General features: G+C 40.9%; 1 protein-coding gene across 2 annotated transcripts in view; it reads right to left on the reverse strand.

Annotated features, from left to right (window-relative positions):
- Positions 1-3,605, reverse strand: part of col22a1 (collagen, type XXII, alpha 1) — a 55,101-nt gene extending 51,496 nt beyond the window's left edge. For both annotated transcript variants that reach the window (XM_046417684.1, XM_046417683.1), the window contains exon 1: positions 3,322-3,605. The gene's annotated coding sequence lies outside the window, so the exon portion shown is untranslated. The remainder of the gene's footprint in view (positions 1-3,321) is intronic.
- Positions 3,606-12,267: the final 8,662 nt, after the last annotated feature.

Consider the following 12,267-nt stretch of genomic DNA (forward strand, 5'->3'; position numbering starts at 1 on the left):
AGACTAAAGTGGGCGAATCACTTCCTGCAGTGCAGGGAGATTGCTGTAAAAAAGCAGGCCACCTACAGTGCCACATCTGTATTGACAAGGGGCCGGTTGAAAGCTAATTTAAGATTGTATTAGGCACTTTGTATGTAGAGAGGGCTGTAGAAAGAGCTCTGACAAGAAAAAAATTTCAGTGTCACCCTCCCTGTTGCCCAGTATTTTTATTGCCCCTTTTTGAATTTCTTTCTGCTATGGAAGTTGGCAGGAAATGTTTTCTATTCTGAAGATGTGATAATTGAAACCTAAGATAAAATAGTCATCTCTCTACAGCAGCAATTGAACGCTTCTTCCAGAGAAAACCTACCAAAGGCTGTCGGCACTTGCTGCGAAGCTTTAGTTTTTTACAGTCCACACCCACAAGACAGTAAAAGAGCAATGTTAAGAGTGTGCAGTTTAGTGACGTTGCACTGCATGGTTTCTTCACAGTGATGTTTTAAAGTTTGAAATTCATGCAGGTGTGAATAGATTTTAGTATAAAACTTGTGCAGCCTGATTTTTTCTTTTGTCTTTGTCATTTATGAGGGTGTTGTGCCTGGATGGCACTGACAGAAACCTGTCATATAAACACAAAACTATTTTTGCTCTTGTTGTACACTAGTGGCTGTGATGCCTGCCATTAGGGCTGATGTGTGACTGGCTGTAGTCATAACAGGGACTCATCCTGACTGGGACAGTGTCTCATTGCAGGGGGTCACTGGGGGAGGTTGTGGAAAGTCTGAGTTATAAAGCAATAACTCAGAAGCAATAATGAGCAATAATAAAGAGTCCACTGTGTTCTGTAAAGTCATCATTCTTCATCACGTTACCATGTAAATGTATGAAGAAGTATCTCTTTAAAGAAGTAATAAATTCTAAAAAGCATTTCATGGGTTAAAAAAATGGCTCAGCACGCCATGTACTGTTTTGAATGATCTTGAACATTTCAAGCCAGTGCTGACATCAACTGTCTGGAAGTAAATCATGACATTTATCTATTAAAAAAATATATAAATAAAAGCACCCTCTAATCAGCAGTGGGTGGCCCATCTCCCTCAGCCTCCATCTTTGACTGTGAGTCTGTGAAACCACACTCATTCTCAAAAATATGCTGATTGAAAGTCATTTTTCACATACGTTTATTCCATTTTTTGTTAACCTTCTACTTAGTAATTTTCAGTGTGGCGCAGTGGTTGTTGTGTTTTTGATGGCTGTTAAAGGACTACCTGACTGCATAATTTTCCTTGATGATGATCCCAAGATAAACAGCAGGGCTGTTATAATGGGATCATCATCAGCACACAGCAAAGGCAACCTCTCTCAGCCTCTCTGAGCCACTAGCTCAGCTGCAACACGGGTACCACAGAGAAATTTTTATCAAGAGATACGAATGTGCTTCTGACTGTCAAAGCTCCAGCGCGCTTTCTTTGTTTCCCGCGTGGTTACGGATATTCAGACAGCAGCTTCTGACGGCTGGTTAGCTCTCACTACCATCTGGCTCTTCCTGCTACACTGAGCAGCGGTCAGTCTGTCGGTCACTCTGGTCAGTGTTGTCTTACCTCCTACATCACACACTATGTAGCCACAAGGCCACACCTCCTAGAGTGGCTGTCCTTTGCAGTGCCCTGCTACATTTTTAAAATATGATGGGAGGGATTGCGCTAGCAGAATCTGGGTTAAATAAATATACGTCAAGTCATTAAGACATTTTATCTTATTTGTTTATTTATCTGTTTGTTGGAAGAGAGCAGTGACTACAAGTCTTCAAGAGCAGGGTTGGGCTTTGTAGTCTCACATAGTGACCGCAACAGGTATTGCAACTGCTACATTCATCACGCCATACAAAAGTAAAAGCATTTTTTTTCCCGAAGACAATCATTAGGAGAGGAGCAGCTGTACAACAGTGAATACACCTTTTTTAGTTAGGTTTAGGATTTAATACTACATGTGTGCAGCCCTGCAATTGATTGGCGACCAGTCCAGGATGTACCCCGCCTCTCGCCCGTAGTCAGCTGGGATAGGCTCCAGCTCCCCCGCGACCCTGACGGATAAGTTTTATAGAAAATGGATGGATGGATGGATGTGTACATTAATGAAAAAATTTATTTATGTTACATAAATGAACTTAGTTCCTAATCTAAGCTTAGCATCTCCCTGCCGAATCTTTGTATATTATTTTAGGATTTTTTTTATGTACCATTGACAGTTACAGTATTTCTTCTGTTTCAATTTTTTTTTTTTCCAAAAAAAAAACAACAACATGTTGCATATGTGGCTTTGTAGCATATTTTAGAATTTTTACAAAAGTCAAGGGAGTTTTGGAGCCTAAATATGAAGTAGGGTGACAGAACAATAAATGTAATTATCATGAGTATATGTTTGTATGATTTTGAAATAGAAAGTGTTGTGAGCAGAAAGTGGTTCCAGGAAATGTTGTGGAAAGACACAAATTTAAAAACAGCAATCTGATGACTGCGTTATTTGACCTATACTGCCAGTGAAATAGAGAGTGCCTTATTTACTGAGGGTAAGGGAAATTACTTTGGCCTCCAGATATAATTTTTCTTATCTGATCCTCCATTAGGCTATTCCTGCTACTTGATTTCACTTGTGCTATTAATGAGGCAAGCCAGCTGAAACACTCTAATTGCCCCAATTATTGTGCACTTAAAATCTGAGAAATTCAGCCCAGCATGACTTCAATGAAAAAATTAAATAAATAAATCAGCAACCCTAGCTGAACAAGATCTGGATTCTTACTTCTAATTCTCTTTATCCAAATTAGTACAACATATTCTCATTTGTCTTCCTTTCATCTCTGATTACATTTAAATACACTACATGGGTCTCTCAGTGCTGCGTTGAATTAATGCACTGTTTTACAAGCAGAAACAGTATCCGAGGGAACACTAAAAACAAGCTGGTTTTCCTCTGTCAACATCTGAACCTGAGGCCAGATTCCTCACAAACTGTGGGTCTGTATCATCCAACCTGTTTCCACTTCCTCTCTCAGTGGCAGACCTGGGACTGCAATGTAGATGTCTATAACAGAAGCACCGCGTTTATCATTCCCAAAATGTAAAAAGCAGAGGCGTTTTTCTTTTTTTTTTTCTTTTTTTTTTGCAACCCAAAGGGGAAGTGAAAAGAAGCTCTCTGGTAGAGCATCTGAACAGGATGTGGATACAAAAAAACACCTTGTGCCAACTATTTGTAGCTGTTAAAGGATAGATAAGAATTTCAGAATGAATTTTTTAAAAGTGACAAAGGGATGATTTTATGATGCAGTTTTTCATTTCCTACCTGGCCTGTCACTCTGTCAGCGTATCTGAGGTGTCGGTCTCTCTCTGCCTCCAGCACTCACAGCCTGAATCAGCACCTGGGCAGCATCATTATCAGGAGATAATAATCCAAAATGTCTCCCCCGAAGGTGCCAGGAATCAAGATGTGATTATTATATAATCCGGGGTGACAATCCAGTGTACAGTGTTGTTAAGAAGTAAGTTGAGGTGAGTTTCAGAAACCTTGTGGATGGGTGGACAGAGTGGGAGGGAACTACAAGGGGGGAAAGTGTAGAGTTTCACTGGGGGATGAAGTTCCTTCTGCTGTTCTTGACTGGGCTGAGCTCACACATAAAAAAACGGCTGAGAGGCGCAGCCAATTATAGACCCAACTTTCTGGGTATTTTTGTCCCTTTTTTTTCCCTCTTCTTTATGGCTGCACCCATCTGAAGTGTTGCCCTCAAAGAAAAGGCACGGCTTCTTGGCAACCACCTCAACTGTCCGGCCTTTGCCACTGTGATAGCCACAGCGGAGCCGCCCTGGGACTGGTAATGGGCCGGGCTGCGTTGGCTTCAGACAGCCACACACTTATGGAGAAGGGCTGTATTTAAGTTGGTGAAATGATTACAGAACACTCATGCTTGCAGCTCTGTGTCTGTCCTTGTGCCGGCTTACAGTAACGCTCTATGATCTATATTACTCAAACGCAGCTTTGACATGTTTAAACTCATGTCAGTTTCTTTGTGTTTTAATTTTTATATATAACATATAAAATATTTATCTTTAATTATTGAGTAGTTTTTCTTGCTCTTAATTATAATTAGACTTTTTTTATTTGACTGTTCCCCATTTTTCTAAGTCTAATCTGTTTGCCTAAAAAATTCTTTTTTGCAGTATCCCATTTTCTTCTGAGATGATGAAAGTTTTATGTTATAATACCCACTTTGTCAAAGTGATTATTTATATATACAGTGGAAACAACTCGTGGCATTTTTTTTATCCTGCTATTTCTAATTCTAACCTGTCTGCCTCAGTGGAAAAGTCAGTGTTGTTTGTCAACCCATAAATCTCTGTATTTTGATTTGATATCCACATTTAGAGGATGGCTGTAATTCACATCTCACTGTACACTGATGTCCTTATTGTGTGTGGTCATGCTCCCTGGCAGGAGCTGCACTGTAACACACCATTCCCATGTCTCTGTCTCTGTCAGACATCCTGCCTGGCAGATGTTCTATGTTTCTCCTCTAAAGTCTTCTGCATCACAGGTCTCATGTTGGCAGCTCTTGGTTGAACCTTTACTCTTTTAAGTGTTCCTACAGTTGTCACCACATGCTTCTTCTGCATTAGAAAATACATTTCAATCGGCTGTGGAGTTGTAGAGGCACCAACACTGTCTAAAGCATCAATATTTGAATGTCATGGACAACAAACAAGTTAGCTATTGCATCCAGGTCTATTTACAGTGCCTTTGTAGCCAAGGAAAGTGAGCGCAGACCAGGCTATCTATAGGCTCAGAGCAAAGTAGAAGGGAAGCAGTCTGACGATTTGGGGCAGATGCATGTCATGAGCATTGGTGTCAGTCTGAGGAACCGTCTGTCGCCTTATGTGAGAGGACTAAAGAGGTGACCGTGAGGCTGTGGGCACCATGTAGTGTTAGAGAATGCCATCTGTCATCTGTTTGACAGCCAGCTTTCAACCTCCCACAACAGAAAGAGGCTGTTCTTCCAAAATATGTACAAAATATTTGTGTGTTCTTCAGTGTTGAAGCAGGAAAGAGCATGCATTTTGTTTTAAAGCTAGAGCCTGAGTTCAACCAAGGTAGCATTTTGACCATATGATGGTAATAACCACATTCATTTTTACATTTTAGTTTTTAATGTATGCCATCAGATGTCTCCTGTTCAGCTTGGTGGGAAAACTGCTTCACTGCTTAACAGCAAGAGGGCGCTGTTCTTCCAACACCAGAACACAAGCTTTTTGTCATGTCCGATTCAGTGTAGCAGCAAGTTAGCTGCCAAAACAGGCACGTGGTCTCTCTGTGAGTTTTGATTTTCCCTCTGTGAGTTGGACCATTTTAAAGCTGCATTAATCATTGTTTTAATTTTAACAATGGGTCAAGTGGCTATGCTTAAAGAGGAAGATACTCATCACAGTCTGTTCATAGGTATTGTGGAAAAGTACTGCATATATGAAAAGTGATATCTCTTGAGTCAACATCTGCATAAAGACTACAAGTCTCTGAAAAAATGTGAAAAAATCTGTGACTGTGGAGTTAGAAACCAGACCTCTGTACTGTACTGTGTTCCTCGTCTCTGTTTGATGCGAGCAGCTAGGGACTACATTAGCTGTTACAAGCATAAAATCATCAATCTTTCTCCAGCTGCAGCAGGCAGCTGTTTTCTGTGAAAAATATGAAAGTTATAAATCAGTCCTAAGCTACTTGCCTAGCACTAAACAGCAGACTAACAAAGTCTACAACTAGCTGGTTTAGCAGCAAATAAAAGCTATTTTTCTGATGAGACCATAACTGTGTACTTGTCTAAATGATTACACATAGTGCTGTCTGCTGGATCTGTTAAAAATTGTTTGCTAACAATCTGCAACACCAAACTTATAAGGTCAAAGTGCTTTAAATATAGCACTTCAGTGTTTTAACATTTCAACAATAAATGCTTTGTTATCATTCAGGAGCTCAGTCAGCATCTTCTGATGTGTGACTACCTCCTATCATAGCCACAAAGCAGATTTTGATGTAATGGATGGTTTGAGAAGATTCTATAGAGGTGTCCATGCTTTTATTCTTCCCTTGACCTTGGATCACCACTGGAGTCCATCGTGAATTCAATCTGACTGCCATCTTCTGTGAATGAGCAAAGAAATCCTTTCAAAGCTATTTTCAAGTCCACACAGGGTGATATTTGATACTCCAGATTTCGATGGAGTATTCTACAAAGGATCAATAAAATAAACCTTGAGCTATAAGTGAAGAGCAAGGCTAGGTCCTGGTGATGCTGACACCTCACGGGTGGTCTGGTCTGATTGCTCTAAGAAATACTCAGGGGAAACTCGGTTCACAATGTTCATCTTCTTTAGTAAAGTTTAATAGTATAGAGAGTAAACCAAAGAAGAGAGGGTAGACTGCTCTTTGCAACAAAACCAAACATTTGACAAAGATAAATTGAAGAGCCAGGCAGTATATGATGACACAGACAGTGAGGGACAGTGAGGTAAAAAAAAAAGACTTTTTATGCTTTTTTTTTATATTGCTAATGTAACCTGTCTGGCTAATGACCAAAGGTCAGATGAAGCATTATTCAAGGAGGACTTTGCGTATCAGCCTAATCTTCCAGAGTGCAGAGCGTTGTGAGTGGGGAAGGATGATCATCAAGCATCACAACAGGACTGTTTTAAGAGTAATAAATTCTATAACCAGTGCTGATATATTCTGTAAGTCATGTCTTGACTCAGACAAGCAGAAACACCATACATAGACTCCTTAAGAGTAAATAATTTTATTTCTTTCGTTACAGAAGTTAATAAGAGTTAAATAGTAATCGATAATTCAGCATATAACGCAGTTGGGTTCTATATGTTTAAAGTGCGTACATATATGACAGTATTCACTATAGGATACAGGATTAAACTAATAAAAGTTGCATTTGACAATCACGTGATGACTGTCGACTATCTTTGTTTCAATGAGAAATTTCCATGCTCATTCATTATTTTGGATAATCCTAAGTGATTTAACTCTCCCTGTGTCGTGCCAGAAGCCTTGCTTTGTGCTGTGTCTGCTTCACCTAACTGAACCAGTATGTTCACTGATCTGGGGAATAGCTTTTGGAAATGGGACAATGTATAACTTAGAGTGACCTGGCATAAACATTTATGAAAGGTTGCTCATTTATTGATTTATTTTCTATTTTGGGAGCACAAGGGAAAGTATGCCAGACCATTAATGAATTTTAGATTGGTATGACTTTGTGCCAGCAATCTTTGCTACACTGCTGTTTTTCTCAGATATTTCATGACAATACATAGCATGGGGCTTTTCAATAGAGGCATGGAAAAAAAATTCTAGTGGCAATACTATATCTCGATATTACAGACCGAGCATGCATAAGAATAAGTTTCTAAAATTAGCTTTATTTGCTCTTGTTGTCATGTTTTTAGGAAAAGTGAGTTCTGCAGATTTGAGGGCCAGTTCTGTAAATCAGTTTGTAATGGCACAGAAATTTCAGAAAATATGTTTTGATTTCGGGCGGCACGGTGGTGCAGTGGTTAGCGCTGTCGCCTCATAGCAAGAGGGTTCCAGGTTCGAATCCCGGTCTGGGCCCTTCTATGTGGAGTTTGCATGTTCTCCCTGTGCCTGCGTGGGTTTTCTCCGGGTTCTCCGGCTTCCTCCCACAATACCAAAAACATGCACATTAGGTTAATTGGCTACTCTAAATTGCCCCTAGGTGTGAGTGTGAGAGTGTGTGGTTGTCTGTCTTTGTGTGTTGGCCCTGCGATTGACTGGCGACCAGTCCAGGGTGAACCCCGCCTCTCGCCCGTAGTCAGCTGGGATAGGCTCCAGCTCCCCCGCGACCCTGACGGATAAGCGGTATAGAAAATGGATGGATGGATGTTTTGATTTCTACATTTGTTTTGCACACTACGAATCAACTTCCAAACTAAGCCTGTTTCTGGTGGGTCTTATGTCTTCGTGACACAAATGCATCTCTGAGTAGGACATCATTTTGCAATGTCCTGAGATGGAAACATAACAACTCCAATTTAATTACAGTTGGAGATGTTCCAGAGGGACTGCATTGTTATGTTTTGTAATCAAGGGTTTTTTCCTCTTTAATCTCCAGTTAGAAGAGCTTGCCTTAACACCATCAAGAGCATGTTCACTGCTTCCATCTTCAGCCAACTGACTGCAGTCCTCTTGATAGCTCTTCCTGACACTTCCGTACTCCCAGGAGGCTGCAGGAGGCTCTTTGATGCCTTTTCCAGCAAGCAGCTGGCCTCTCTGAGTCCTCTCTGCCCGTTGCCCTTTGCCGTGGACACCTTGGGCCAGCTTAGCTTTTTCTGCAGATAATTCCCCTGTTGCCACGTTTGAATTGCACTGATCCTCTTCTAGGCATTGTGCTCTCCTCAGCCTCTGTCGCCTCCTCCCTGTGTCCTGCTGGAGGGTGCAGCGGTTTTGATGAGCTTCCTCTGCACCATTTGCGGCCTGAACTTTAACTTTGGGAGAAGATAAAGGAGGACCAGGTTTGTTGCGCAGAGGAGCAGGGGTGCCTTGACACACCACATCCTCCAGATGCCAGTCTCCGTTTTGCTCTATGGGGTTGGAGCGTGTCAGTTGAGGCCTTGAGGATATGTTTAGGGCTTTGAGTGGCTCAGTGGAAGCAGAAGGGCAAACTGCTGCCTTTACCAGTCTCTGTCTCACACAGGATTTCGCCCCTCTTGTGTGGGGTTCATTCACTATCATATTCAGCTTACAAGAAGCAGATTTTGCTTCTTGATGGATTAACTTAAGTTTTTGCCTCTGAGCTTCCTTCACTTCCTCTGGCAGCTCCAGGGGGGCCAGTGTCAGAGGCCGTCTGACTGGTTGATTCTCAACCTCTCTCACTACGTCAGGCCTGGGTGACTTGAGCAGCAAGTCCAACTGTGCCATGCCCTCCTGGGTCGGTGAGCAGGCCGTAAGGCGACCCACTGCCTCTTTTCCTAGTGTTGCTGACAGATGGAGGCCAGGTGTTTTTGAATTGCGGCCATTTTTAGCTGCCAGTCTGAGGTTTTGACCATTCAGATGCAACATGGTATTTTTAACTTGGATAGTCAACATTTCTTCTCGCTGGGGAGCCCCCTGAACAAAGAAGACATCAATGATTTATGTCAATCATATAACTTAAATGATAATGTGGGCCCCTTCTTAGAACAATAGAATGTTTTACACTATACTGTAAATAATAATGTAACTGGTCTAATACTCTTGAAGATGAATAACTTCCGTATAACATTGTAAAGAGCAATTTTATATAAAGAGTTTAGGGTTAGGGCTGATTTGCATAATAAAATAAGTAATTTATTCATGCTTCATAGAAGGGCAGCACGGTGGTGCAGTGGTTAGCACTGTTGCCTCATAGCAAGAGGGTTCCAGGTTTGAATCCCGGTCTGGGTCCTTCTATGTGGAGTTTGCATGTTCTCCCTGTGCCTGCGTGGGTTTTCTCCGGGTACTCCGGCTTCCTCCCACAATACCAAAAACATGCACATTAAGTTAACTGGCTACTCTACATTGCTCCTAGGTGTGAAAATTTCCTTTAGTTGCTTTGTTTGTTAGTAGCTTTCTAATTCCCCAGTAAGTTCTGGCCAACAAATGATCATGAAGTGATTTATCACATTCAAGTTCTGTGTTTAAAATCAATCAACTAAAGACATGAAACCTATGAAGATGGGTCACAAAGATACATTACTTCTTATTAAAGTATCATAGGAACAGAAGTTGTGAAACCAGGGCTCCACAGGGCAACACAAATCATTGAAGTGAATTGAAGCATTTAACCATTACTAAAGTTGTTAGTGACAACTTATACAGCATTTATTAAGCATGCCTTCTTAAGAAGTGATATCATAACAACTTTTTAATTGATATGGTTACTCAAGTTCTGACCAAATTCTCAAGTTCCCTTCTAACACTATAATAGGAACAAGTGATATACAGATGATTACTATTTACTACTAGAAAAATACAGAGGTAAAAGATTACTTATATCAGTTTTTATTGACCAAAATCAAGCCCAAATTATATTTTTTGTAATGCCTCACAATATAGAGCATACACTTGAAGCTATTGATAACATTTCTGTACACAATGCATGCTCCCTTAATGTCAGCACGTTCAACCTCAAATCTTCTTTTGTAAGAAAGCATTTAATGATGAGATCCTACGGTATACTCACAGCTTTGGAAAACATCTCTGGCTGAATTCTCGTTGAACTCTCTTGTTGTAGTCCCTGTGTTTGTTTGGTCCGTGCCACCTGGCCAAAGACAGTGACACTGCAGTTGGAATAGGTTTTAGCAGCCATAATGTACTTAAGCAGATTAGGGTCACAGTGCAGCCCACTGATCTCTAATGATCTCCAGCTTAATTGCAGCCAGTATGCACACTCATGGCAAGGCCTTGTTGACAACAGTTTGTTTTCATTATTCACAGTGCTTTATATTGACATAAAGTGAATGGCAAGTTGCCGCATGATGATGAAGTGAAAGGTACAAAAATCTCTTTGTGTTTCACTAACCACTAGATGGTGCCAGAGACCTCCATTGCATATTAGCATGAAAAGTGAAGTTTTGTGGCCTCATTGTCATTATGTGTGGAGCACAGGCAGCTGTCAAGGAGCTGGTGGAAATCAGGACAACAAACCCTTATGATGAACCCTCACAATTTATTTTTAGACGAGCCCAGTCTGCATGCGCTGCCTTCAGATGTGGATATAATGTTGGTGAGGTACGGTTTGTAAAGCAATTTATCTTTCACTCCAACTGTGTTTCATATTTATAAACAGAGACACACTCTGTATCACCCCAATACATAGAGAAAAATGTAAGAGGTCCTTACATATTTGAGTCACATAGAGCTATCACTGTTTTCCGTATGTTTTCCCCTACTGATTACTTCGGATACTGTGGGCTTAAGAAAAACCTTCTAGTGAAAATTTTCAAGAAGGAAAATCACTGAACGTACCTTACAACTCTTCACCAAGCTATGGCCTGTGATTAGGGGTTGTAAGCTAACATTACAAGCCAAAAATGCAAGGTATCACAGATTGATGCTATAAATGCCAGTTATGTATTTTCCTGGCAGCAAATGAATATCACCTGTTGGGACATCACAGACTGGGACGTGGCTAGAGGTGAAACATACCTTATGGTTTCATCCCATAGACAGCAGTGCAGCGATAGTTTTGCTCCCTATAATTTTGCAAGTGCTGAAATGCCCTGTAAAAGAAAAAAAAAAACAAAAACAAGAATAAAATGTGACTTTCAGCGGTAGCATAATGCCTTTGCAATGTTTTATAGATTTATATATACACAGTATTATGTTTTTTAAGTATACTGGTGAGAATAATTCAAGTGAAAGCCTTTATATCTTACAGCATTTGCTTATTAAATCAAAACCAGTCTTAAGAAGGACTGTAACCTTCAAAGTGACTGGATAAAGGTGTTTCAACTCAATATCAGAAAGATGTCCTCAGTATTGTCAACATTTGCTAGAGTTAAACTTTGATCAAATTTTGTTCCAGGCCTTGACTTTGGTAATAGTTCTCAGGGTAAATATCTTCAGACAGGCTAGATAAGACAATGATGTGGTGTGTGTTGCCTGCAGGAATATCTGCAGATCTTAATCACTTTCAGACAGCAGCTTGTTTTAAATTTTAGCTCCATCTCTCCCACGTCAGCCTCATTTATTATATTTAGAGACAGACTGTGTCAGAGTTTTCCTGCGATGGATGAGTCTCGTGTTAGTGGGCAGTTGTGCTTCCTACAGTGGATCCATTTTTCATCAGGCAGACTCAATCATCGTTGAAAATCTCCTGTTCTCTGTTGTCTCATTTTCTTGCTATGGGCACAAATAAAAAAAAAAAAGAGCAGCATGTCAGCACCTGCTTATTGCAAAGCTTCATCATATCATTGGCATAGTTGAGATGGTCCCACTGCAGAACAACTTGGCTGTGCTTACATGATCATTTAAGATGCAAAATTACAGGCTTAACGCCAGGAGATGGCCTTAACGCCTCTTTGCCACTGTTCTTATTGTGTCGCCCTCTGCGTTGCCTGACGTTCACAGCTGACAGTATAATTACTGCGGTGTGGGAAGGGATAAAAAGGGATGTTGCCTGCTCATTCTCCCACCTACTGAACATCCAGCTGCACTACACGGGCCACTTGGAGAGAAGAAGGCGGCGACTGGACAGCAGAA

This window comes from Scatophagus argus, chromosome 17 (genome assembly GCF_020382885.2).
Source record: "Scatophagus argus isolate fScaArg1 chromosome 17, fScaArg1.pri, whole genome shotgun sequence".
In the NCBI taxonomy this organism is placed as follows: Eukaryota; Metazoa; Chordata; class Actinopteri; family Scatophagidae; genus Scatophagus; species Scatophagus argus.